This window comes from Saccostrea echinata, unplaced genomic scaffold (assembly GCF_033153115.1).
Source record: "Saccostrea echinata isolate AGI-Se365-2 ecotype Australia unplaced genomic scaffold, CSIRO_AGI_Sech_v1 ptg000022l, whole genome shotgun sequence".
Lineage (NCBI taxonomy): Eukaryota > Metazoa > Mollusca > Bivalvia > Ostreida > Ostreidae > Saccostrea > Saccostrea echinata.
The window spans coordinates 19210196-19236329 of NW_026889771.1; the positions used below are offsets into that span (position 1 = coordinate 19210196).

General features: G+C 35.5%; 1 protein-coding gene and 1 pseudogene across 1 annotated transcript in view; one reads left to right on the plus strand and one right to left on the minus strand.

The window, feature by feature from the left end:
• Positions 1 to 26134, plus strand: part of LOC133191008 (protein bicaudal C homolog 1-like) — a 524664-nt gene that overhangs the window by 199554 nt on the left and 298976 nt on the right. The gene's annotated exons all lie outside the window — the stretch shown is intronic.
• LOC133190604 (uncharacterized) lies at positions 6971 to 8413 on the minus strand (annotated as a pseudogene).

The following is a 26134-nucleotide window of genomic DNA, read 5'->3' on the forward strand; positions in this document are numbered from 1 at the left end:
ACATTCAACTGGTTGAGTTCTGAGGCTCTGCCAGCCGAGGTCAGAGCTAGTAAGGCCACTAATTTGCAAGATAACTTTTTCAGACAAAGATTTCTGTTATTACCTAAGTTATCAATAAACTTGAGCAAAATGTCTACATCCCAAGATTCTTGATATCTTGGTTTTGGAGTTCTCATATTGAAAATAGCTCTCATATGAGTAACAATTAAAGGATGCTGCCCTACTCGTTGACCATCTACGAGGGCATGATTTTTGGAAATAGCAGATCGGTAAGTATTAATTGTCCTGTACTGTTTATTTTCATTGTACAAAACAGTTAAAAACTCTAAAATAGGCTCCAGAGGGGAGTGAATTGGATCAAATGACCTTGAACCACACCAGCCAACCCACTTTCCCCAGGCACTTTTGTAAGCTGCTCTAGTTCCCGGTCTCCAAGCTTGGGAGTGTAAAGAGGCAGCTTCTCTAGAAAGAGACCTTGTTTGTGTGTGTTCCCTGAAACCATCCATGCAGCTAGATGAAGGGATTTGTTTGATGTAAGAGGATGAGGTAAGCCTGTTGGAGACATCAACAGACTGGGATATGGTGGAAGAAGGACTGGTTTGTGAATCAACATTTCTAAAAGAAGAGGATACCAGGGTTGAGCTTGCCACACTGGTGCTATCAATACTACAAATTCTACCTGTTCCTCCCTTATTTTCCCTAAACATTTGCTTATCTGACTGAATGGGGGGAAAATGTAAGCCTTCATTTTCTTCCAGTGGAGAAAAGCATTGATCCCCCTGGCCCCTGGGTCTGCTTTCCATCTGAAATATTGAGGAAGTTGATGGTTTAGGCAAGAGGCAAAAAGATCTACATTGCACCACCCTAGAAGGTTCATAATTTGATTGAAAACTGGTTTGTCAAACATCCAATCCCCTGAATCTTGTTGATTTCTTGACTCCCAGTCTGCTCCTCTGTTCAGAGCTCTTGGAATAAATTCTGCTATTAGGGAAATTTGATTTCTTTGAGACCAATGCCAAATCTGCTTTACTAGATGATTTAGTAATTCCGATTTTGTTCCACCCAGTCTGTTTATGTGTGCTACAGCTGTAATGTTGTCTATTTTTATTAAAATTTAAATATTTGTTTTTGATTTTGCGAATGATTGAAGTGCCAAAAAAGCTGCCAAGAGTTCTTTTGCATTTATGTGATGGGATTTCTCTTCTGGGGACCAAAACCCTCCTGTGCTTTGTGTTTCGAATGTGGCTCCCCATGCTACGTCTGAGGCATCTGATGTAAGAACCATTGATGGGTTTGAGGCAATGATTGATTTTCCGTTTGAAATTCCTAATTGGTTTATCCACCATCTTAATTCTGTTTTTACCCCACTTGATATAGGAATTAGTGCCTCGTAGTGTTTGTTTTCTAGCAACCCTTTGATCTGAGTCATTTGCATGAAGCGACAGTGTAATTTGGCTGGAAGTATAGCCTGCATTGTTGAAATTAATTTCCCTATCAACTGGGACATTTCCCTGACAGACAGACATTCTTTTTTCAGAACCTGTTTGCATTCTTCTTTTATTTTTTGCACTTTTTCTTCTGGTAACTTGAAAAGCATATTTACAGAGCTTATTTCGAACCCCAGAAACGAAATTTATTGAACTGCGTCTAACATTGATTTTTTCCAGTTTATCATGAAACCAAGCATCTGTAAGAGAAAAAGTGTTGTATTTCGACTTTGAACCAAATTCTCTCTGTTTCTGGCTAGAATAAGAATGTCGTCTAAGTAGATTATGAGCTTTATTCCTAACCTTCTTAGAAGACCTACCACTGGTTTTAAAAGTTTTGTGAAGATTCTTGGAGCAGAGGCCAGACCGAATGGAAGTGTCTGGAACTGATACAGCTCCCCCCTCCATAGAAATCTTAAAAACTTTTGATCCCTTAGATTGATTGGGACTGTTAGATATGCATCTTTTAGATCTATTTTGCACATGTAAAAGTCCCTTTCTAGTAAATCTTGAACCATGAACAGACCTTCCATCTTGAAATGTTGATAAAGAAGGAATCTGTTTAAAGGTTTTAGATTTATAATGGGTCGATGCCTCCCATCCTTCTTTGGGACTGTAAACATGTTGCTGACAAATTGATCTTGATGGGGAACAACTCCTACTATTGCAGCTTTGTTTAGCAAACTTGCTATTTCTTCTTGAAGAATGTTTTCTTGTTCTGAATTTAAAACTGGGGGATGAGGAATTTTCTCTTGAACTGGATGACCTATCCAATCTAGAGAAATTCCTTGAACTGTTCTTAGAATTGTAAGATCTTTTGTTATTTTTTGCCAATTGTTTATGAAATACTTCAGTCTCTCTCTCTCTCCCCCCCCCCCCCCCCCCACACACACACACACAGGGATTACATTTTCTTGATCTACTAATTGCAGATTTAAATTCAGAATTTCTGGAAATATTTCCGATTTTTTTAGAACTGTTACAGAAAATGAGCTTAACGCTTCTTCTGCATAAGTAGGAGTTCTTCCCCTTTCTATATTTTGAGGTATAGTGTCCATACCTGTCAGATTTCTTTCTGTAATTCTGGTTTGTTCTGTTGAACTTGTATCCAAGTCTTTTGCCCTCCGAAAATCTGCCGGAGGGCCCATCTTGAAAGGGCTGTCTGAACCTTTGCTTGTTACCATAAGAAGTTGCAGGTCGATTGTAAAAAGACTTTCTTCTTTTCTTTTTCTCTGGTTGAAAGGCATCCACAACTTCACTTGCCTCCTTACGTCTCTTTCCTGTCTTTTTTAAGATTTAAATGAATTTATCACCAAAAAGTTTACTTCCACAAGTTTCTAAAGCCTCTGAATTCTCATCCAAAATAGCTTTAGCCTTTTTATAATCTCCAGTAATTTTAACAGTTGCAATGATTCTTCTGTGATGGTCTACAGCTACACTGGCTTGACCAAGTAAGCAAACCGTTTGTTCTAATAGGGAGCACATATGAGCAACATCAACATTGTCAACCTCATATGAATCGGTAGAAGCAGCACGTAAATTTTCCAAAATACTCCACAATTTGGAAAGTGGTCCCATAGTTTTAAAAATTCTCGACTGAATATTTTGCACACCCTTGTTGGCACCTTTATCAAATTATTTGTTTTTCTTTTCCAGTAAAGGACTGATAAAGGAATCTAATTTTTTCACTTTGAAAAGATCACCTGCATCAGGAACAGGATAATTGTCAAATATCTTAGTCTTTAGAGTTTCGTCACTAAAGTACTTAGAGAAGAAGGGACGACAAAACTGTTTCAAATCCTCGTCTAGTTTTTCTCCTTTGACAACACTTTCAATGTCAAACCTTTCATAAGCGTCCACAGTTTCTGATGTGACACTGCGTCTAGGTGGTTTAGAGCTACTTTTGTTTTCTCTACTTCCTGTGGATTTAATGGATTCCGAGCCCGACTTCTGGGAATTCTGAGAAGAAGCTCTAGAATTATTACTAGAACGAGAAGAATTAGAATCTGAACTGGAGCCGGAACTCGAACTAGAGCGTCTCCGTTTGCGTGCTCTACTCTTACTTTGAGCTTGAGCTTCATTGTGCCCACTACTTGGGGTTTCACCGTTATCAAAATGGCGACCATCATGTCGAGAAACGTGTCCTCGAGAATTCGTCGGCAAACTAGACCTAGAATGCCTAGTTTGCTCTCTCGATCAGTTGGAAAAGGACATAGAGCTGTCTGGTATGCTAAGAACATCCAATAAACTCCTCATAAAATCAAGGAAGGTCAAGAAGAAAAACAAGTAAAGTCATACAAACACGGACACCACGAAGTGTAGTGGACCGTAACAATTCCAGGTAAGGTGTCACTCACAAGCCAAATCGAAGAATGAGTAAATTTCTGTAGGGAGTCTTTTTATATGGCTATTCACAGTGTCACCTTGCGGCGAGTCAAGCGGAGAGAACACTAAGTATCTTATCGAAGGTTATGAAATGAAATTGAAGATCTATGCTATTGACTTATATGAATTCACGAGAATTCCCCAGCCCCCATCAAAAAATAATCCATACATGTATTTATCAACTGACATATAAATATAGGTAAACTGTATTACCCGATTTGTTGTTCGAAATACATGTACATATATATATTTACTGCAAGAAATAAATAAAGGTAGAAATTTGCGTTATACTTGATTATAATTTTGAATGTATTTTAACAAAGAGAGTACATGTAACATCAAGATAAATTCTTACATCTACATGTGTACTAAATATTAAATAACTTTGATGAATATGCATGCAAGATATATCTGCGAGCTCAAGATTCGCATGTACCCCAAGCTCGCGGATATTTATCTTTACGAACCAGCCAATTGCTAGGCCATATTTTATTCAAGTAAAATAATAAGTGTATGCAGGACAGTGATTCGTGGTGTGTTGTAAAGTGGAGATAAATAAATGATGTTTCTGCATGTTTTTCTTCTCAAAACTTATTAGTATCTATTTACCTACAAATGTAATAAATTTAGTATGTTTTATTGACGTATTGCTTAACATTCACTACTTTCAATTTTATTTTCACATCATGATTTTCATGTGAATAAATAGAGCAGTATTGTGTATGTAATGCTCTTATATGTCTAGATAGGAAGTGAGATACATACGGTATATACAGGCATAAATATATTGCAAATACTCAGTTTATATAAAACTAAATCTGATATAGTTTAAAATCTTTATTTGCCTTTTGAGAACTACTCAGCTATACACATCATCAATGCTAATCAGTTATGTACAAATAATGCATACACAGTGAACATTTGCATAAGATAAAATGTTTAAACATATCAGTCATTCTACAAAAACATGACCAATTGAGAATTTTTTATGTCGCTTGCAAATTAACCGTTGTAATGTCTTAATTATAAATTTAAAGGTCGATTTCAACTATAAGACTTAAAGTACACACATGGTTTTGTAAATATTCACCGATATATATGCAGTTAAAGTTTTGATATGAACATAATGTAATGTTGAAAAACGTATTCCACTGCAAATCTTAATGTCGCTTCATTTATATACAAATTTCAAGGTGAAATTTTCAGCCATAAAATCGTTCCGAATAGAGTGCCACGAATGTTAAAAAATGTCTTTTATCCTATATAAAAAGAAATCAAACCACTTCTCGCAAAGAAATGCATAGATCTCCTTTAGTGTGAATTTATAAGCATGTCGCTTAAAATCGATTAACTTCCGTAACGGTTTTGTTTTAAATTTCACGCATAGAATGCAGATTTCAAAAAGAACTGAAACTTATCTAAAAGTGACCACGGAAATTATATCATCAATTCTAGTTGCGAGTCAGCAAATTTACACGATTACATTTTCGACATAACAAAATGAATTAAACAAAAACAGTTGTCTCTCTTAAAAATTTAACTTCCGTAACGGTAATTCAGGAAAGTTTTTGCATTTAAGGTATAAAATTTTTGATTATTTTGGGAGCGAAATGCTTCATACTTTTGTTTAATATCCCAAAACAAACTTTGATTTTAACTATTGAAGAGATTTTTAACTTTTATTGCTGGAAATTAACTTCTGTAACGATTAACTTCCGTAACGTTATTTTTCCCGAAAATTTAATTTAAATTCAGATTCATGCGAGACTTCAGGAATCATACTTTAGCGTTCTTTACTGAACATCAAAAACGAAAAATTGGTCAAATTCAGCTTTATTTAAAAAATAATAAGGCTTGATCAAGCATTAACTTCCGTAACATTACCTTAAAATCAATGGTATCTTAAAATTGTTGTAAAAAGTTAACGATACCAGATTTGTGGACAATTCTTTGTTTTCAGGTTCACTGATAGGTCCTTTAGAGAATTATGATGTTCATTTTGCTATTTGAAACAATTATTTTTTTCACGTTTTTTACTCTGAATTGGTCCATTTATCGTAGAATGACTGATATGAGTGGCCGATGGCCTTGAGCATGTTGTGGCCGATGGCCTTGTGTGAATGGCCGATGGCCTAGTGTGATTGGCCGATGGCCTTGTGTAGTTGGCCGATGGCCTTGTATGATTGGCCGATGGCCTCGTATGATTGGCCGATGGCCTTGTAAGTCTGAACGGCCGATGGCCTTGTAACTGAAGGAGCCTTGTGCATGTGTTTGCGGCCGATGGCCTTGTAGAAATCGAATGTACCATGTATGCTGAAAATGCAATTTCTTTGGGGTTGTATAACACATGACATAAATATTCATGTGTGAAATGCCCAAAATGAAGATATCACAAACAGGATAATTGATGTGTTTGAGATAGCTGAGAGTCCCCAAAAGAAATTGTTACCACCACCATCCTTAATCTGATAAACATCCTCTAAATACAACAAAGTTGCTAAGTAAACAAATGTATACATATACACAGAGTTTTGAAACATTCAATATTACTGTATGATAGACTAACAAAGAAATAATATGCCTAGTTGAAAACTTCATACAAGGAGTTCTACCACTAAATATCGGTTTAAGAATTTTTACAATAACAATCCAATGGAAATCTACTTAATCATAAATTTCTCAGGTGAAAAGTCTTATAGTGAATATGCTTATTGTTGAAAATTTAAGAGTACAAACATAAAAACAAAGCCATGAAACAATCCATATTAGTATCAAAATTGTAAGGAAAACCATCATTCCTTCAATAAAAATTCTTTAGTACACTGATATATAATTTTGAAATGCACCTAGCATCCTAGATGAAAGTTACAAGTTGATCATGTTACTGTTGACCATGTACAATAACTCCATGAATATAAAGGTCTTAACAAGAGGTAATATGATTCCAGTTCTATTTACATCAGTGTGCAATTATTTAGCGGGTTACATAACAGAGACTTGGAACAGAACTAAAAGTAACATACATATGGTTTATCCTGCAAATGAAAAATCACATCCTTAGGAATCAATGAAACATTTCATCACTTAATCACTATGAATCATTTGTTGCACATCACCTGTTGTGCGTGGGAAAATGTGTCATCGTCTGTACGAATGTATCGGTTGTAGCAGTCGGACCTCCATCTTCCCAACGTTTAATCGTGATCCTCCACATTACCCGATGCTGCAGATGTTGCTGCCCCAATTCTGAAGGAATGTCCATTGTACTTTTCATCTCTGTATCCCAACGAGTTAAGTATTTGTTTAAGTTTACTGATGAAGAAATTTCTAGTTAATGGGGTTCCATTTTCGTCAATGAAAAGTGCAGGAGATATTCTATCATTATTCCAGGTTTTGCGAATCTTGAGATATTCCACCACTGAGTTGACAGGACATACATCATTACCAGATTTGAAGATCCTAATACTTATTCCTTGACGGAAAGGGTCTGTTTTTGAGCTATTTAGTACCAAGGTGAATGCATTCATTGTGTCATCCATCATAATGTCTGGTAAAGATAACATGTTGTCCAGGATTCCATTCTGAATGGTGAATTCCCCACATCGTAGGAAGGCGAAAAATGCTAATGGGGATGCAGACATTAGCATAGTGTCCACGAGTTTGCCAAACATCCCTCGTTTCAGAACATAGTGTAGCTGACTTAGTATATTATAAGTTATGGGTCTTCTTTTCTCTCTAGTATTGCTTTGTTTCTTTATCCCTCTTAATACAGTGTGCAGTCTGGGGCATGTTTCATTCATGGTGAACCAAGGGCAGTGAACGCCAGCTTTCACATAGAAGAATCTCACAGCTGCTAGGTATAACTTTATGGTATTGATAGACAGTTTTAAAGCTTTAAAACAGTGTGTCACAAAATAAATGAGTGTTTGTTCTGAAATTGGTGGTGGTCTAAAGTCATCTGCTTTTATCCCAATGGAAGGTAGAAAATTACAGAAACTCCTAAAACCCGTTATGTAAGCATTTCTCGTGTTTTCACTAATGGAAGAATCGCACAATTTACCCGCTTGATCCTGTAGTACAAAACAAGTTTTTGAAGTGATGGTCTGTTCACTGGGTCTTTCGATGCTGCTGGAGCTGCTTCTCTGAATCGGGCCATCTGGAAATGAGAAAGAGAATCAGCGATCACATTTTCTTTACCTGGGACATGATCACATAGAATAAGAAAGTTTTCACATGCTGATTTCAAGGTTAATTTTCTCATAAGCTTCATTATGATAGAAGATTTAGAACGACGTTTTCTAATTATCTGAACAGTAGCCAGATTGTCACACAAAAATTTTAATTCGTTTTCCCGACCATTCATGTCCCCATAGAACCACAGCCACTACTATGGGGTATAGTTCTAACAGCGCCATAGAAAGAGGATCGCTTCCCAGGTTGTGAATTTCTTCTGGCCATTTTCCTTGAAACCACTGTCCGGCATAATACCCACCAAAGCCATGTTTTGATGAAGCATCAGTATATAAAGAAATGTCGTCCATGTATGTGACATTTTCCTCCAAGAAAAAGACTTTCCGTTCCAACCTTTTAAGAATTTTTCCCACATAGCTAAGCATTTTCTGCACTCACTCATCAAGTACACATGATAGTGAAGTTCAGACACGGAGTGGGCTAGGGTAAGTAGGTAAGAAATCAATGATCTACCAGCGGGGATTACATGTGCTGCAAAATTAAAATGGCCTAAGACACTTGGAAGCTCCCGTTTTGTGCATGATCTTTTCGATCGAAGGTTAATAATGAAAGTTAATATTCTTTCAACTTTCTCAAAGGGAATACGAATTTCCATAATTTTAGAATCAAGTATAATTCCTAGGTATTCAATCACTGTGTCTGGACCTACTGTTTTCTTCTCTGAAATAGGGATTCCAAGCTTTTTGAATACCATGGTCAAAACTGCCATACTCCCCCAGTCCGCCTTCGCCAGGGGGGTCAAATGTGATGAAATCGTCTAGTAAATGGAGGATATTTTTAACATTGTAGTTGTATTCTAATATCCAACAGATGGCTTTGGAAAGCATGTCGAAAATTTTGGGACTACTACAACCGAATACTAGTCTCTTGTAGAAGAAGTATTTGTTCTTCCATTTAATTCCATAATAGGGTTGAACTTCTTGCGAGATAGGAATTAATTTAAAGGCGTCCACTATATCAGTTTTGCACATGAGTGACTCCCTATCTAGTGTCTTTAAAATGTTAATTGCATCATCGATGCGCACATATTGCAAAGAATATTCGTCTTTATCAATAAGATCATTAATACTCTTTTCAGATGATTGATTGTGAGGCGAAGATAAATCAACGATTAGTCTATGTTTCTTTGAGTATTTCCCTTGAGAAATTCCAATGGGGCTAATTCTGTAAATGGTATATGGTGGTATGTCATATAGACCATCTAAGTAACCTTTCTCCATTTCATATTCTAATAATTTGTCTACAATTTCAGGTCGTTTTCTAGCTGACGGCAAATTTTTGCACTCTAATGTAGAGTTAGGTAACACGGTTACTCCAGTGTTAAATCCCTTCTCTAGTCTGGTTATTAATGAATCAACAAACATCCTGTCAGGGTGTCTAGTAAGTTCTTTTTCAAATAAATAAGTATTTATCGGGGTGATTATCGCTGTTTCGCATTGCCTGTCCCCATTCTCTTCATAAATTAGTCATTGTTTATCCGATTGAGTGTGATCTTTGGATTTGTTTTTTACTTTTGTGCAATTGGATGCAGAGTGGTTGTTTAGTTTGCATTCTGAACATATGTGGAGGAGATTGCAAGAATTCCTGTGGCATCCATTTGATCCATTGAAGTTGTTACATATTTCTTTCCCTTTGTATGAAATTCTTGGTCTTCCTTGAACATCCACATTACTAGGTGTTTGTTTCATCTTGCCATTTGGATTTCCTACAGAAGATATGAGCCCCATCTTTGATTTGGGGCAGAAATGTTAGGCATGTGTTGCGCTATTACAGAGCTCGCATCGTATCATAGTTTGTCCCAAAAATATGGTTGTAAACAATTTAGTGTCTCTAACTGACCAGTCGATGTTGATGTTTCTCTGTAGTAAGAGTGCACTTGCTCGGGCTGAGAACGCCTTATGGTATTCGTAGAAGGCAAATCCTCTTGTAGTTGATGCCATTTCTACTATGTCATGTTCGTAGGCATCTAATTCTTGTCGTCTTGAAGGATAAACCTCACAAATGATGTTTTTGTACTTCGTAAAGGCTATTATAAATTCGTTAAGAGTTAGATTTCTTAGCAACCTAGCATCATGATTGTGTTTCAGTATGATGAATCTACCTTCACTGTCGGTGACCCTCGCGTGGCATGGTAAGTAAGGCTAGGTTTATATCTTTACCTTGGATTATGTTGCTTCGTAGCGTTGGTGATACCGTTTCCACATACGGCAAAGAGTCTGAGGAAACTCGGGTAGGTATACTCTGTGAGGGGTTCCATTCATGGAACTGAGGATTCAAGTAATTCCTGGTCTCGGTTGAACTTCCTGGCTGGTTAGATCCCGGCTGATTCTTCTTAAGGACGTCCAGTTCGTTTGCTAACTTTGTCACTGAGTCTCTTATTCCTCGTATAGGTGTCATAACAGTATTTCACTTGAGGTTCACGTCAAATCATGGCTGACGCAAAATAATTCCTGAATCTTCCCTTCCGATTCGGGCATTTTAACACGAGACTGGAGCTGAATTTTTTTATGAGATGAAAAACAATATGTAAACTTCCTATATTGACTAGATTCATTAAAATTTAGGGTGTGCTGAATTTTCTATATACTGTATTTGAGTGAAGAGTGATTAGGTCCTGGACTTGATTTTCAAGCACCTGCTCGACTTCGAGCGAGACAAACTTGCGTGCCTTGCTGGATGGCTATGTATTTTTTGGTACTAAAATCTTTATAAAGAATTGTTTTACAAGATCTGAAAAGGAAACTTCTCAAAAGTTTGTTTTCAATTAATACCACCAACTCAAAGTTGCGCAATTTTGGTAAGAATATATAGCAAATTAATACTGTTGTGCAACCTTTAGCTTCAGACAGTTCTTCTTGCCTGGATGTTAACATCCGCCCAGCCTCGTTCTCGGTTATCTGATCTGAAGATGCCGGAAGTGTATCTTCTGCACCATCTTGACATTGTCCCGATATATTTGAACTAACTGTGACTTTTTGAGCGATTGTGGCAGCACGATTCCTTTCAATTTCAGTTTGTTCAAAATTTCCGATGCTGTCCAATTTTCAGGTTCACTTGTGTTCCAACGCGAAAGTTTACTTTCTGTCGGTCTTGATGAGGTTTCAGCACGTTTTCTTTTCCTTCCAGACATTGTCACTTGTAAATAAATAGATAGATATAAACAATCAATAATCACATTGCATAGGTCATCCACATAAGTCACAGATTATGAGACTATTCGCCCGTGTCCATATAAACAAACACATGTGGAACTACAGGTGGTGTATCTGCTATTCAGATATTACAGTCCACAACAGAGAATATAAATAACACCGGCAAAGTTTCACGTAAGTATTATAAATAAAATCCGTAGGAATTTACTTGAGATTTGCAGGAACCGTGCTAGAGAGACAATGCAAAACTTGAGGAGTAATTTGATTGGCTATTACGATCACGTGACATTGGTAAACCATGTGCTAAGTAATTTGATATCTATTATATAAACTATATTTAATTACATTAAAATAATTGTAAGATTAATTTTACACGAACAAGGACTTGCTAATACATGTAAGGCCTTACGACAGACAGTATAAGAGGAAAGGATAAAATCAGGGATAGACATTAACTTTCAGATCCACTTGCCCTTTGGGCAAGTGATCTCAAACTTTGACTTCTCCGAATGCAAAACTTTGTTGCCCATAATTAGGAAAGAACTTTTGAAAAGAAGAAAATTATTAATTACTGTAAATGTTATGATAAGAAAAAATGTGATCAAATGCACTACTGTCAATTTGGCAAGTTGAGCTACCTGTAAAAAAATTTGATGCTGCATCTGTACATAAATATATACCACTGTACTTCTGAATTTAACCTTTAAACACACACTTTTATGCAGCAATAACCCTCCATTTCCTTTTAATAAAATCATATTTTTTAAAAATTATTTTCAGTAGGATCCTTTTGTGAATCATGACTTTCAGAGATAACTGTGAAGCAAAACTATACTTCTGAATTTAACCTTTAAACACGCACTTTTATGCAGCAATAACCCTCCATTTCCTTTTAATAAAATCATATTTTTTAAAAATTATTTTCGGTAGGATCCTTTTGTGAATCATGACTTTCAGAGATAACTGTGAAGCAAAACTATACTTCTGAATTTAACCTTTAAACACGCACTTTTATGCAGCAATAACCCTCCATTTCCTTTTAATAAAATCATTTTTTTTAAAAATTATTTTCGGTAGGATCCTTTTGTGAATCATGACTTTCAGAGATAACTGTGAAGCAAAACTAAAGGAAGATAGTTGCCATAAAACATACATCTTATCTTGATCAGGATACATCGTGTTACACTGTACTTATATTCTGTGCGTGAATAAATAATCAAATTTCCTAATAAGAAGTTGACAAAATTTTGTTAGACGTAGAGCATATTTACTACGAAAGAAAATAATGAACCCGATTTTTAAATGAACGGTATAACCCAGAAACGCTATTAACGAATTCCGAATGCAAAAACGTCATCCAGATATGTGGAAATCAAGTGTTCAATCTATAGTGTTATTTTAAATTAATGTAATGCCCTGTTCACACGGAGAGTTTAATTCGAATTAAACGTAAGTTACTGCGAATTAAATTTGATCCGCGTTCACACGGAGACTTTAATGTGAATTAGTTTAATTCGAATTAGTTTACTGCGCATTAAATTACTTCGCATCAGCTCCGTGTTAACGCTAAGCGAAGCTAATTCGAATTAAATTTTGACGCATGCGAGAGGGCAGAATTAAGTCACAGGTCACATGCCGATGGTCAAATATAGGTACTTGAATTATTTTTGAGTGGAAAACAAAGGAAAATTATGTTAATCACTAAAATGTGTACAGACACTTCATATGAAATTATGTCAAATGTATATGACGTGATTTGTAAATGACGTCATAATAGTCTCACTGAATAGCCTTGTTGTAGAAATAAAATTATAATTCGCATTAGTTTACTTCGCATTGGCTGTCATGTGAACGCAATTTAATTCGCATTAGTTTAATTCGAATCATTTTACTTCGCATTAATTTACTGCGAATTAAACTCTCCGTGTGAACAGGGCATAAATTAAATTAATATGTACATTTGTTTGAGAAAAAAATCACTTGCCAGATTGGACAAGTACGTCGACAATTTCACTTGCCCGAACTGAGAATTTACTTGTCCCAGGCCATCAGACATCCGTTAATGTCGATCCCTGAAAATGCTCTTTTATTCTTGAAATAGAGAATATTTTTGTAGAAAGAAGTGGCAGAAATAAAGAGAGGGGGGGGGGGGCACATACAAAATTCTATTTCAGTGTGGCAAAAATAGTTTGACGCGTTTAAGAAAAAAAAAATATTTCCAAGGTTTTTTGTTTTTTTAAATTTTTTTTTTATACATATTCTATTGGACATTGACCTTTTAGCACGTAGCACTATATTAACAAACACATCCTTTCTCCCGTTTCCAGTAGATTTTATAGTCATGTTTCCTAGTTTTAGATAATTCCTATACTTCAAATTAATGTTGATATAATTGCATGTAATGCTCTTATAATTTATGTCAGAGCAAAGCCCAAAACCTTCTCGTGAAGTAGGAAACATCTTATCTCAGTAGCGGATTCAGCGAAATTCTATAATTATTCAGATATTAAATGTAAAGGAAGAAATAGACTCCCCCCCTTTTATTCCCACCACCACCCCAAAGGATACAGAAGCTCACTGGAGTTGGTAAGAAGAGTCGTATATATAGATATATATATATATATATATATAGAGAGAGAGAGAGAGAGAGAGAGAGAAAGAAAATTGGTTGTCAATAAGAAGTGTCCAACCAAAATCCCCTGATAAGGTTTTTCGTGTTCGAGCTGGTTTATTTTCCTTGTCAAAAAGGGGGGGGGCTTAGATTTTTTTTGGCGTTGGTATTCACGGATCCATCATTGACTCTTATATTTTTTTTTGAAAATTTTCTTAATTGGTTCAATCATGAAAGCCGGAAACTGGCATTCGATTGAAAGTCTCTTATAGGAGAAATGCCCCCTTCCTTTCATATTACGGGCCTAAAATTAACTAATCACATCAGTCAGGGGCGGATCCAGGATTTTTTGAAAGGGATGTGGGGGGTTCTAGGTCTGTGCCACAAACACTCATGCATAGAATCACACTACAGGCATTCAAGCCTGTAGAAACGATTTTCTAAGGGGACACCTTCAAAAAGAATTGACAAGCAGAACCAAAAAAAAACAAATACCTGTACACCACACTCTAAAATCCTATTTCGGGAGGGGGGGGGGGGGGCTTCCTCTAACTATTCAGTACATTTTTTCTTTCAAATACTTGAATTTGGGCATTTTTACCTTCCGGCAACAAGAAATGGACAGGATATCCAAATCAAAACTTACATATTAAAACTACAGCAAGATTATTTTCCGTAAATGTGAGCCCCCTCACCCGGCATTATATGGGAACATTTTAAAATCTTTCTCTTCATTGATTAAAATATCTCCATAATATATGGAGAGAAATATATTCTCTTATGCACACTCCCTTTCAAAACGTTTTATGCATACATGCATACAGTTCTTTAAGTTAGATAATTCAGAAGATAGTCCTAAAATTGCATAGCTAAAAGTTCGCCGTGGAATCTTACTGATGATATTCAAAGTGAAACCTTGCATGTTGCTTGTGGGTGGTCGGGGGCCAGGATTGTGAAGGTACACGGAGGCAAGCAAATACGCAAAACTCTATATACATGTAGAGTGCAGAAAGAGCAGTTATTAAGGTCTTCCGTTTCCGACGGAAGACCTTCTACTGATTCTGATGATTAACCCTTGTAGTGCCGGGGTGCTATAGATAACAGCATCTCTGAGTGCCGAGCTGATAAGGAGCTCCAGCTGCTGACTGTGCCAGGCTGATTTATAAATTTCTCTCTAATTGCATATGCTGCAGATTATCTTAATTATCACCATTTTATAATCACTTTTTCTGATAACAATCTACACAACTTTTTTTCAGAAAAAACAAAAGAAAAAAATTGTGAAGAAATTTTTTTAATATTTCAACTCGGTAAAAAACTACAAAAGCTTTAAACTAAAATTTTACATTTAAAATGTTAAAAAAAGGAAATTATTGGTATTTTAATGTCATTATTTATTTCATAGTAGATTTTTGCGATTACTATATTGTAAGAGTCCTTCATGTTACTACTGGCTATACTTTCACATCTTGAAACATAAAATTATGATTGCTACAAGTCCTTTTTTGACATCTGTTTATTGGACATGGAAATCCGATTGTGGCTCTCTGTTTCTTTCTTGTGAAGTATTGAATATATCTGCCGTATAGTAATTTTTATGACGTCGAGCTCTTGGAGCTCGAACGTCATCTAGCGATCGGCCAAGTGAAACCGCCAAGGGATGTACGCGACCGAATGTGTCAGTGGATGCATCCGCAATAGAAAATAGCAATAGCTATAAACCAATTTCTTTTAAAACGCTCACAATGAATAATTATAGCTTGAAAATAAATTGCATCATTTGTATCTACAATTAATTCTTTTTACAAAACAACGATATTATGTTTTATTTTCACACAATAAAAACGTGATGGTTGTTGCGGATGAATTTCTACAGAAAGGTGCGTCGAATGACATGAATAACATTTTGGAACGATAACCGTGGAACACAAACAACCCAACAGGCGGTAAAATAATTACAAAATTACATAAACACGAATACTATAAGACTGAAAAGATTGAATTTCTAAATCTTAGCTTTACTTTTACAATCTTCTAACCAACTTTATCCTAAAAACCGATGATGTTGACCAGTATTACTGTATTTCTCCATTTCCTCCAATATACCACGCCCTATCGTAACTCGATCGTACTTGTAACAGAGCAGAGTCATGGTTGTAGTTTAGATGCAATCACTAAAACAACGCTTTGACATTGGCAATTAGAAAGAATAATATATAAATTCATGAAGTCCTTCATAGTTCTTCAATTGACTGAAAAGATATTAGTTTGATATTGCATGAACATGTTCGACGGTGTCTGGTCAATTCGAACCCTGCTCCATTCGGACCATGACATAAGACCCCAGACTGTAATTGTGACATTTTCTTTAAAACTATTTTTTTATTATTATTATTATTATGTCACCTGAGTCACTCACTCGACCTATTGCTATCTTCAGATTCTTTTGAAATTATTTTTTTTGTTCGACGTCATTGAAGCCTTTCAGGCTTTTGATTTTAACCAAAATGTCTTCAATAAAGTAATCAGAAATAATAAACTTTAAATGTCAATCAGTTTGTGATCATTTGACACAGTTGTATCGATTTTTTCACCTTTGAATCTGGTGACGCGCATCGACGTTTTTTAAATCCATGTGTCCTCAAAAGTGACTGCTCCAAAGTATTATTCATGTCCATGGAATCAAACCATCAGAATTCTTCATTGGAATCTTAATTTAGATATATTTCACGAAATAAATCTTTTATTTTCTGCATGCTATTGCTGTAAAAGTGTATTTCCATCGAGCGTCTTCACCGCAACCTCCATCTTGTTTTCAAACTTTCCCCAAAGCATGCAATCAACAAGTTTCATTTTCTAAGAATACATGAAGGAATTTCCCATCAAGAGCCAATCGTATCATTAAACAACTGGAAAATCTATCTATTTTTAGTAAACAACATTGAAATGAATGGATTCCCTTTATTTCATTGGTTAAAATATGAAAGAAAACGTCATGTGTGTAAAGTTGATAAAGTCGACCGGCACTGAACGAAAAACATGGCGGCTCTCGCATTATCGACGACTGGCACTGTGATGGCGTTATCTGGGTCTTCGCTTTATCGATGACCGGCACTACAAGGGTTAAGATTATTCTTATTATTCTTTTTTTTTTCTAGACGCCAACTTTGAAGCTTCATATCTTCCTCATTCCTGAACTGATTTTGTTCAAATTTAATTTTCAGAGCTTTTAGACTTTACAAAACACTATCAGAATACTGTAATACAATTCGAAAATTACCTTCTGTTCACGAGTTATTCCCCTTTGATTGAAATTTTAATGCCTTTGGTTGCATAATATGTCGTAATACAGTACAGTCAACGCGGTTTATGCATTTACCGCGCAACCCTGTGGTGTGAATCTCATCGCGGTTAGTACAGGTTAGTACAGGTGCCTCAGGTAAAAACCAAGTGCCCCCGCGGTTCGGCCATTCAGGTAATTCACACCGCTGTGGTGCAGCCTACCGACCATAGGTGAAAAACAGTCTAATGGTCTAAAACTTTTTCCCTTCGAAATTATATAAAAACGAAACCAAACAGAAAGAAAAATAAAAAATGTAAGAGTAATGATATTAAAAATATAGAAGCTGAAATAGAATATTTTAAGTAAAAAATGAAAATAAATTTTCTAACAAATATATATTCTTATGTATCTAAGATAATTTTAAAACTTTTATTGCAATTTTCAAATAGCGTTATATAAGCCTTGAACTTTATTTAACCCTTTAACGGCCAGAGATTTTACATTTTTTCTGCAAAACTGCCTTAAAAAATTCAAATAGAAATTTAGACATTTTCTAGTCACTTTTACATAAAGCAACCTATATATTTTCTGAAAGGTAAAATCTTGAAGTATTTCATTATGCAGAGTAAAATAACGTTGCGGTTGCCATGGCAATGAATGAGACCCATAATTGCCAAAATATGTGTTTTTCTCCCTTTTTCATTCCAGAAATACAAACAAATTTACAAATAATATTTCCATAACAGAGATTTTGGTGATACTATTAAAACAAAGCATGTATTCAATTAGTTTTTAGTTATACTGGTCAATTTTATTTGATAGAAAGAATTTATACAATTACACAATGTCCGTCATCCATAAGACTTTGGCTTTACAACTGTCTGATTGTCGTAAGCGATTTTCAAATCGCTTTCCCTCCTACAGTTTTTGTTTGACTTCAATAAAATTTGGTACACATGTAGAGTAAACTGAGATGCACAATCCTTTATTTTAATATTTTTATTTCTATGAACAGTGTTGCCATGGTTACAAGAATAGGAATTTTGAGAAGGGGACTTCCTAACAAAACACGGGTATACTATATTCAACATTATGGAACACATTAAAATTACAAATATCAACGTAACAAAAATTAACATCTATAAAACGTTGGTCGAAGGGAGAGAAGGGAGAGAAGGAGGGACATTGCTGAACATTGTCTCTGATTCCTTAATTAAATGTCGATCTGAAAATATCTCGCCTTAAATCCTTTTTTTTTCTTTTGTAAAACCCATGTGTTTTAGAAGAAACAATGCCCAGTCGTTTTTGACATCAAATCGGCCCCCTTTTACTTTCAGTAGAGTTTTATCATTGCATAAAATTACTTGCCTGGTTCCAGCAATCTGCATCTGAGAATTCACAACACCCTATGTACTCGAACATACAATAATACTAGTTCATCATTAAGTTTTAAAAGACAGCCATGGGGAGAGTATGGCAAAGAAATTGCGCACACTTACTCTCGTCACCAGCCTACATTTTAACACCCCTCTATTCAATAAAAATTACACTTTTGCCATTAATTTATTTTATTGCAAACAAGAGTTCACTAGTGAATGAATTATGATATTAATACCAGTATCAAATTGTTAATTGCTCTTAATTACAACTCTTTTTATAAGGGGGGGGGGTTGAAGATGTATATCCTTTGTTTGTTTGTTTGTTTGTCTGTTGTTTAATGTCCCCCTTGAGAATTTTTCACTCATATGGAGACGCCACCATTTGTCGGTGGAGAGCTGCAAATTTTGTCCTACATGCGGCACTCGGGACCATTGAGCAGTGTCAGAGGGATCTTTTTTGTCCCAGCACCTACTGCGACACGGGACCTCGGTTTTTACGGTCTCATCCGAAGGACCAGTCTCCACGTCCCACAGTGGGATTGGAACCCTCGACGTAAGAATTAAACTCCTTACTCCGCGACTCTAGAGCAGACGCTCTAACCACTGTGCCACGCGGGCGACTATATCCATTGTAATCAGGTTTTAAAACATCACCAGATTTTAAAATAGTTCTCAGATTTCAAAATACTTATTTATATGGACAAATGATACTTCATTTTTTTTTCTCACTTTTTTCACTTTGATTAAGTCATATAAAATAAAATATATTTTCATCTGTAAACATACCCCCCCCCCCCCCCCCCCCCATGTAACAACCAGAGCCTTTGTATGAATTTGTTAGATAATAGGTCATAATCACTGAAAAAAGGAAAGGGGGTGTTTTAAAAATATTTTTCATTGATTTCTATAGTGATAAACACAAGTTTTACCAAATTATAGACCTTAGGCCACAGGCACTTGTTTCTGTAATAAATTTTTGATCCATATATTTTTATTGGCTAAAAATTTGTTTTTAAAATTACAGCATAAAAATATCGTAGTGCTTTAATGAAAAATGAGAGGTAAACATTTCATTTATTCACTGCAATATTTAAACACTGGAATTGAATTTTTAAACTCACTCATTTTTAGCTCACCTGAGCTGAAAGCTCAAGTGAGCTTTTCTGATCACCCGTTGTCCGTCGTCCGTCCGTCTGTAAACTTTTCACATTTTTGACTTCTTCTCAAGAACCACTGGACCAATTTTAACCAAACTTGGTACAAAGCAACCTTGGGTGAAGGGGAGTTTAAAATTGTTAAAATGAAGGGCCAAGTCCCCTTCAAAGGGGAGATAATCAAGAAAATACAAAAATTGGGTGGGGTCATTAAAAAGTCTTCTTCTCAAAAACCACTGGGCCAGAAAAGCCGAAACTTATCTGGAAGCATCCTAAGGTAGTGTAGATTCTAAATTGTTCAAATCATGACCCCCGGAGGTAGGGTGGGGCCACAATAGGGAATCCAAGTTTTACATTGAAATATATAGGGAAAATCTTTAAAAATCTTCTTCCCAAGAACCACTGGGCCTGAAAAGCTGAAACTTATGTGGAAGCATGCTGGGGTAGTGTAAATTCTAAATTGTTCAAATCATGACCCCCGGGGGTAGGGCGGGGCCACAATAGGGAATCCAAGTTTTACATTGAAATATATAGGGAAAATCTTTAAAAATCTTCTTCTCAAGAAGCACTGGACCTGAAAAGCTGAAACTTATGTGGAAGCATGCTGGGGTAGTGTAGATTCTAAATTGTTCAAATCATGACCCCCGGGGTTAAGGTCGGGGCCACAATAGGGAATCCAAGTTTTACATTGAAATATATAGAAAAATCTTTAAAAATCTTGTTCTCAAGAACCACTGGGCCAGAAAAGCTGAAACTTATGTGGAAGCATGCTGGGGTAGTGTAGATTCTAAATTGTTCAAATCCTGACCCCCGGGGTTAAGGTCGGGGCCACAATAGGTAATCCAAGTTTTACATTGAAATATATAGAAAAATCTTTAAAAATCTTCTTCTCAAGAACCACTGGGCCAGAAAAAATGAAACTTATGTGGAAGCATCCTGGGGTAGTGTAGATTCTAAATTGTTCAAATCATGACCCCCGTGGGTAGGGTGGGGCCACAATAGGGAATCCAAGTTTTACATTGAAATATATAGGAAAAATCTTTAAAAATCTTCTTCTCAAGAACCACTGGGCCAGATAAGCTGAAACTTACTTGGAAGCATCCTGGGGTAGTGTAGATTCCAATTGTTCAAATAGTGACCCCCGGGGGTAGGGCGGGGCCACAATAGTGAATCCAAGTTTTACATTGAAATATATAGGAAAAATCTTTAAAAATCTTCTTCTCAAGAACCACTGGGCCAGATAAGCTGAAACTTACTTGGAAGCATCCTGGGGTAGTGTAGATTCCAATTGTTCAAATAGTGACCCCTGGGGATAGGGCGGGGCCACAATAAGTACTACAGGGGGGGGGGAGAAATCAGGTGAAAAACAGCAAGGCCAAAGTTACTCTGGTGAGCGCTGTGGCCCATGGGCCTCTTGTTTAATTTTGCTCTCTGCTCGGGACTAGCACGTACCATTTCATGGTTGAGTTCGACTTTTCCACTCGGCGAGCAGAGTTTTGATGCTGTTTACAGGGATAAAAGAAAATAAAGACACACATGCCATATATTGTTGTGTAGATAAATTATCGTGAAAGACAAAGGTATAAACAGTTTGCCAGTGCATGTCCTCTGAAATTGTAAATGAGTGCGATTCTGGGGGAGGGGGGTACTCCGTGTAATACGGAGTTGGATACCTTGTGTTATTATTATACTATGGGTCAAAAATTTATTACAGAAACAAGTGCCCGTGGCTTAGGCATAGTTTCCGGATACTTCTGATAGTACTTTCATTAACATTCTCCAAAGCTTTTAAGAAATAGTAAAATGGCGGTTTTATATTCAGTAGCACATTTTGCTCTTTTCGTGCCATGTTCTGGCAAATATTTTACATACTCGCCCCGTTTTATTTTTGTTGTAGCAGTAGATTCAACTTTTTCAGCTTCCTCAATACACATACATGTACTTGTAATTCCGGCTAATATGTAAAGGATGGGACAATGAGGGAGAATTTGTTAGTCTATCCCAAGTTTTCCACTTTTATCCAGTTTTTTTATTATAGACTGAAAAAATGAAGTAAATAAACATGAACAAAAAAACCTGAGCTTCCTGTGTGTTTATTCAGAAGTTATTTCTGTAAGTATAGCAATCTGATTAAAATCAGCTGTTGATTGGCTACGTTTATGACGTACAACGTAGTACTTAGTAAACGTAGCCAAACCAACAGCTGATTTTAATCTGATTGATCAATATAGTTACCTGGGGGTATGTAATTGCAATCAGTAGCATATACGTATAACAAATTGTGACCTTTTTGCATCGTGATTAAATGAAAAAGACTAACAGTATTAATATGAGTTTACATGACTTTTGAGCTCTTTACTGGTCTACAAATGAAATGAAAAAGGTGAAGACAACGAACAGTTGTTGATCTCAAAAAATCACAATATATGTACAGATTTGTGAACAGGACAAATAAACACGGAACCCCGGAAATTCTAGAGATGGGATCAGGTGCCTAGGAGGAGTACGTATTCCCTGTTGACCGGTCACAGTGTGAGCCCTATGTATTGATCAGGTAGACGGAAATTTAGTGTTAAATCAAAGGCTTAAGGAGGTTGGATCCTGCCATCAAAAGTAATGAGAATTTTTTATCTAGTATATTTTTAGAATTTAAACACATAGCTTTATTAAAAATCAAAACAAAAAATGGGGGTCAATGCGCTTCTTTTGGCGCTACAGAGCATTTAGTTTGACCTTTTTGCACTGTAAATATGTCTTACACATAAATCAATTTTTAAAGTTTTTCCTTCAATATTTTTTGTTCAAATAAATTATGGTGAACAAACACAGTCTTATTTTATCTTAAATAGACACATTAAAATTTGTAACAACGAAGAAATTTTCGAATTACTCCGCATGTTCAATTATTTGACCTTTTTGCACTCAAACATTTTCATTTTTCTGGCATTAAAATTTTACAAGCAAAAAAATCATTTGAAAGTAATGACATTTTACTAAATTTAAGAAGAATGGTTAAAAGTATCGTATATATTCAGAGAAGAAAATTAAAAGTGGGGGTCTGTGATGTTAATTTTTAGATATTACTAAAATAGTGCTAATTTTAAGCTTAAAGTAGGGCTATTTTTTTCTTCATTTCTCTATTTACTAAGAGACGAGAATCATTGTTTTTTTTTTAAATATGTGTGTTGGGGGTGGGGGTTGGGGGGGACAGAGGGTACCGACGAGTGAAAAAAAAGGAAACGAAACTTATTATGTGTGGAATGAAAAAGAAATGGAGGTGGCATATTAACAGCCTTTAAAAATTTCCTTACTAAAGAAACACTAAAAAGACTATTCTCGTGTGACCCACTTCCCCCCTAAAAAAACTATGTGCATCTGGTTGAGTCCAGTTTGTGTCATAATCTCGATCATGTTCCCTTCCCACGTACTTGTACCTGTTTAATTGCTTTATATTTTTTAGGTGGTAATATCAGTGCAGGCTTATGCAAAGCAATTTCAAAAAAATTTTTTTTTCAGGGATATACCGTTTATATGCTTTGTAATCTAAGGTAAAATACATGTAATGGAAAAATTGTTCAGATGACACACACTTCCCATTTTCTAGTGGTGTCTATCTAACCACGGCCAAAATCCACTTCCAATCTGGAGGCTATCGTTGTGCTTAAGATTTCACAATGAATGTATATATATACATATATAGTTCATAGGTGACATTAGACTTGCACTTGCATGCAAATATATTTCCTTCGGCTTGGTACATGTATAAATATATTCATAATAGATAGCATAATTTCCGAGAACGTTTTACAGTTCTGTAAATAAAATTGCGATATATATTTGAACCTGTGATATAAAGGGAATGGTTATTGGAGGGGGTGCTCTGTCCATCTCATTATGGTTTACACAGACATACGTCAGTGACGGCATCTCTGTCTGACAAAACACCATATTCTTCTATTTCTTTATTCAAAGTCGCAGTAGAAATGTCGGAATCTGAATCGCTACCCGAACTTACATGTACTTCTGTGCTATGTTCCCCCTGTGTACATAACAACCATTGTAACAGAAAGGGAAATAATTCATACGAAAGTGTCCTGATTTTTTAAATTAAATATCACAATTTTTATCATTTCATTTTCAAGTTCCTATACATTTATTTCATATTTGAAAAAGGGCAAAGAAAAATTATCGTGTCATTTCCATGCAGTTTGTGCAGGTAGCCAAAAAAAACCCCCCAACAACAACAACAAATAAAACACCTTCTTTTCAAAATACATTTAAAATAATAGACTAAGTACTCAAAAAAGATTTATATGCTTGTATTTTTTAAAACATTTTTTAATAATAAATCTGAAGATTAAGAAAATGGTAACGACAATACTTAATTATTTGATTGTTTATACCTACTACATGTAGGACTGACACAAATCTGATACTTGTAATGGGTGCGTGAAATCGGGGCTTTGAGCCAAAGAATTTCCTGTCACTGTGTTGGATATAATTTCACACCTTTGTGAAAGACAAAGGCTTTGGATTAAGTCTATTTTATTTGCAACATATTGACAGTTGTTAAATAGAAAATCATAGACCGGGAGGATTATGATAAAGCCAACAGAAGATAGCTCAAAATCAGTTATTTATGCGTAATTTTATCAACTTCCTGCAATGATATGCAATATTCAATTCAAGTTTACGATAATTTCTTAACATCGCACAGAAAAACTTTGAGTAGAAAAAAAGTTTAGTATCTTCTCTAGTTTCAGAAAATATCAATTGTTTTGTTGTATCCCAATTATTTACAAAATGCCAACAGTTAAATATCTATGATGCTGAAAATGCATCAAAAGGCGCACTTGGCCGTTAAGGGGTTAATGTGCATGTAGTGAAAGTCAAGCTATGTGTTCATTCTATTAGAAGCCACGACCTTCGATATAAATTACTATAGGTGATGTAGTTTTACGACTATGCAAGGTAATATACCCAATATGCTATTTTTGATATTCGATATTAATTAATATTTTCTTAGTGTGTATTTTGTAAATTTTAGATATACATGATTGTATTTTTTTAGGGGATTTGATTAAAGAATGCATCTATCGCAGTTTCAATTTTATTGGAAAGGGGGAGGCTATGAATGAAGTTTTTTTTAATTATTAAAATTCCAATATAAGATTAAAATAAGCAGAAGATTTTGGATGTAACTATCATTCTTGGAGATGTCCGTGAAACGTCATTCCTATCTAAATGTACATGTATTCCGGGCGTAGTTCTTGAAATCAGTAGGAATGGGATCATTTGATGGCCTACCAGTCCGTAGAAGATATGTAAAATTACGTAATGTCTAGATCTTGACCTGGTACTCAAACTTGGTCCTCACACCTGTATACTCTACAAGGTGCAATCCCCTACACCAGCCCTACACCATGTACACACGCGTGCCTCGAAAGCAGATCAGTAAAACTGTCATATAACATCTTTCACATTTACATTGATCATTTTCAAACAATTGCTCGTTATTATTATATTATTTATGTGTTTTGGTTTCAAACAATTAATTTAAAAAAAAATAGACGAATTATGTCAGATAAAATCAACATCAAAATCATGAAATGGTTCGGTTTTGAATAAATTCACAAGTACATTGTTGTTCATGATATTGTGCTTTATCCCATACTTTACTATAGCCAAAATAATCGGAATTTAATTAATAAATACATTTTTTTTCAATATGACCAAAGTAACTCTGTTGGATACTCATAATGTTGATGCACTAGAATATATACAAGAAACAATGAGAAACTGTTCCTAAGAAAAAAAAAAGAAAACATCAAAATATAATTTTATACATGGTTGTAATTAATTTTTAAAAATTGCGATATGCAGATGACTTGCATTTTAAAAGATAATTTCGATGTAACTTCCATCTCCACAAATAACACCCCCTCCCCACAATCTACAGTGACGCTATTAATTTGTCTTACACCGGCAAAACTTTCACTCTTTCGGTACCGTCACAACTTTGGATAAGGGTTTACTTCCCAAAATCGATAGCTATAAGCCAGATTGATTGTGAAAATATTGTATTAATGTATGCAATTTCAACCCCCAAAAGGGGGGGGGAGTTTATTCATGTGAATGCATATAAAATGCTTGTACACTGTGTAAGCAAGAATTAACTGAAAAGCAATTCATAAAGTTCCACCAAAAACAATATTGGAACTGTGTGCAGTTAGCATTGGTTAGTAACTCTGTTTTGTCCTCGGTAGATCTAGTACATGTATACACAGTGTACATGTAGCTACATGGACTAATCTTGGTCTCCTTAGTAACTGTGTATTGTGCGCTTTCAAGCGGAGAAGGATTTCCTGTCACTGTGTTGGATATAATTTCACACCTTTGTGAAAGACAAAGGCTTTGGATTAAGTCTATTTT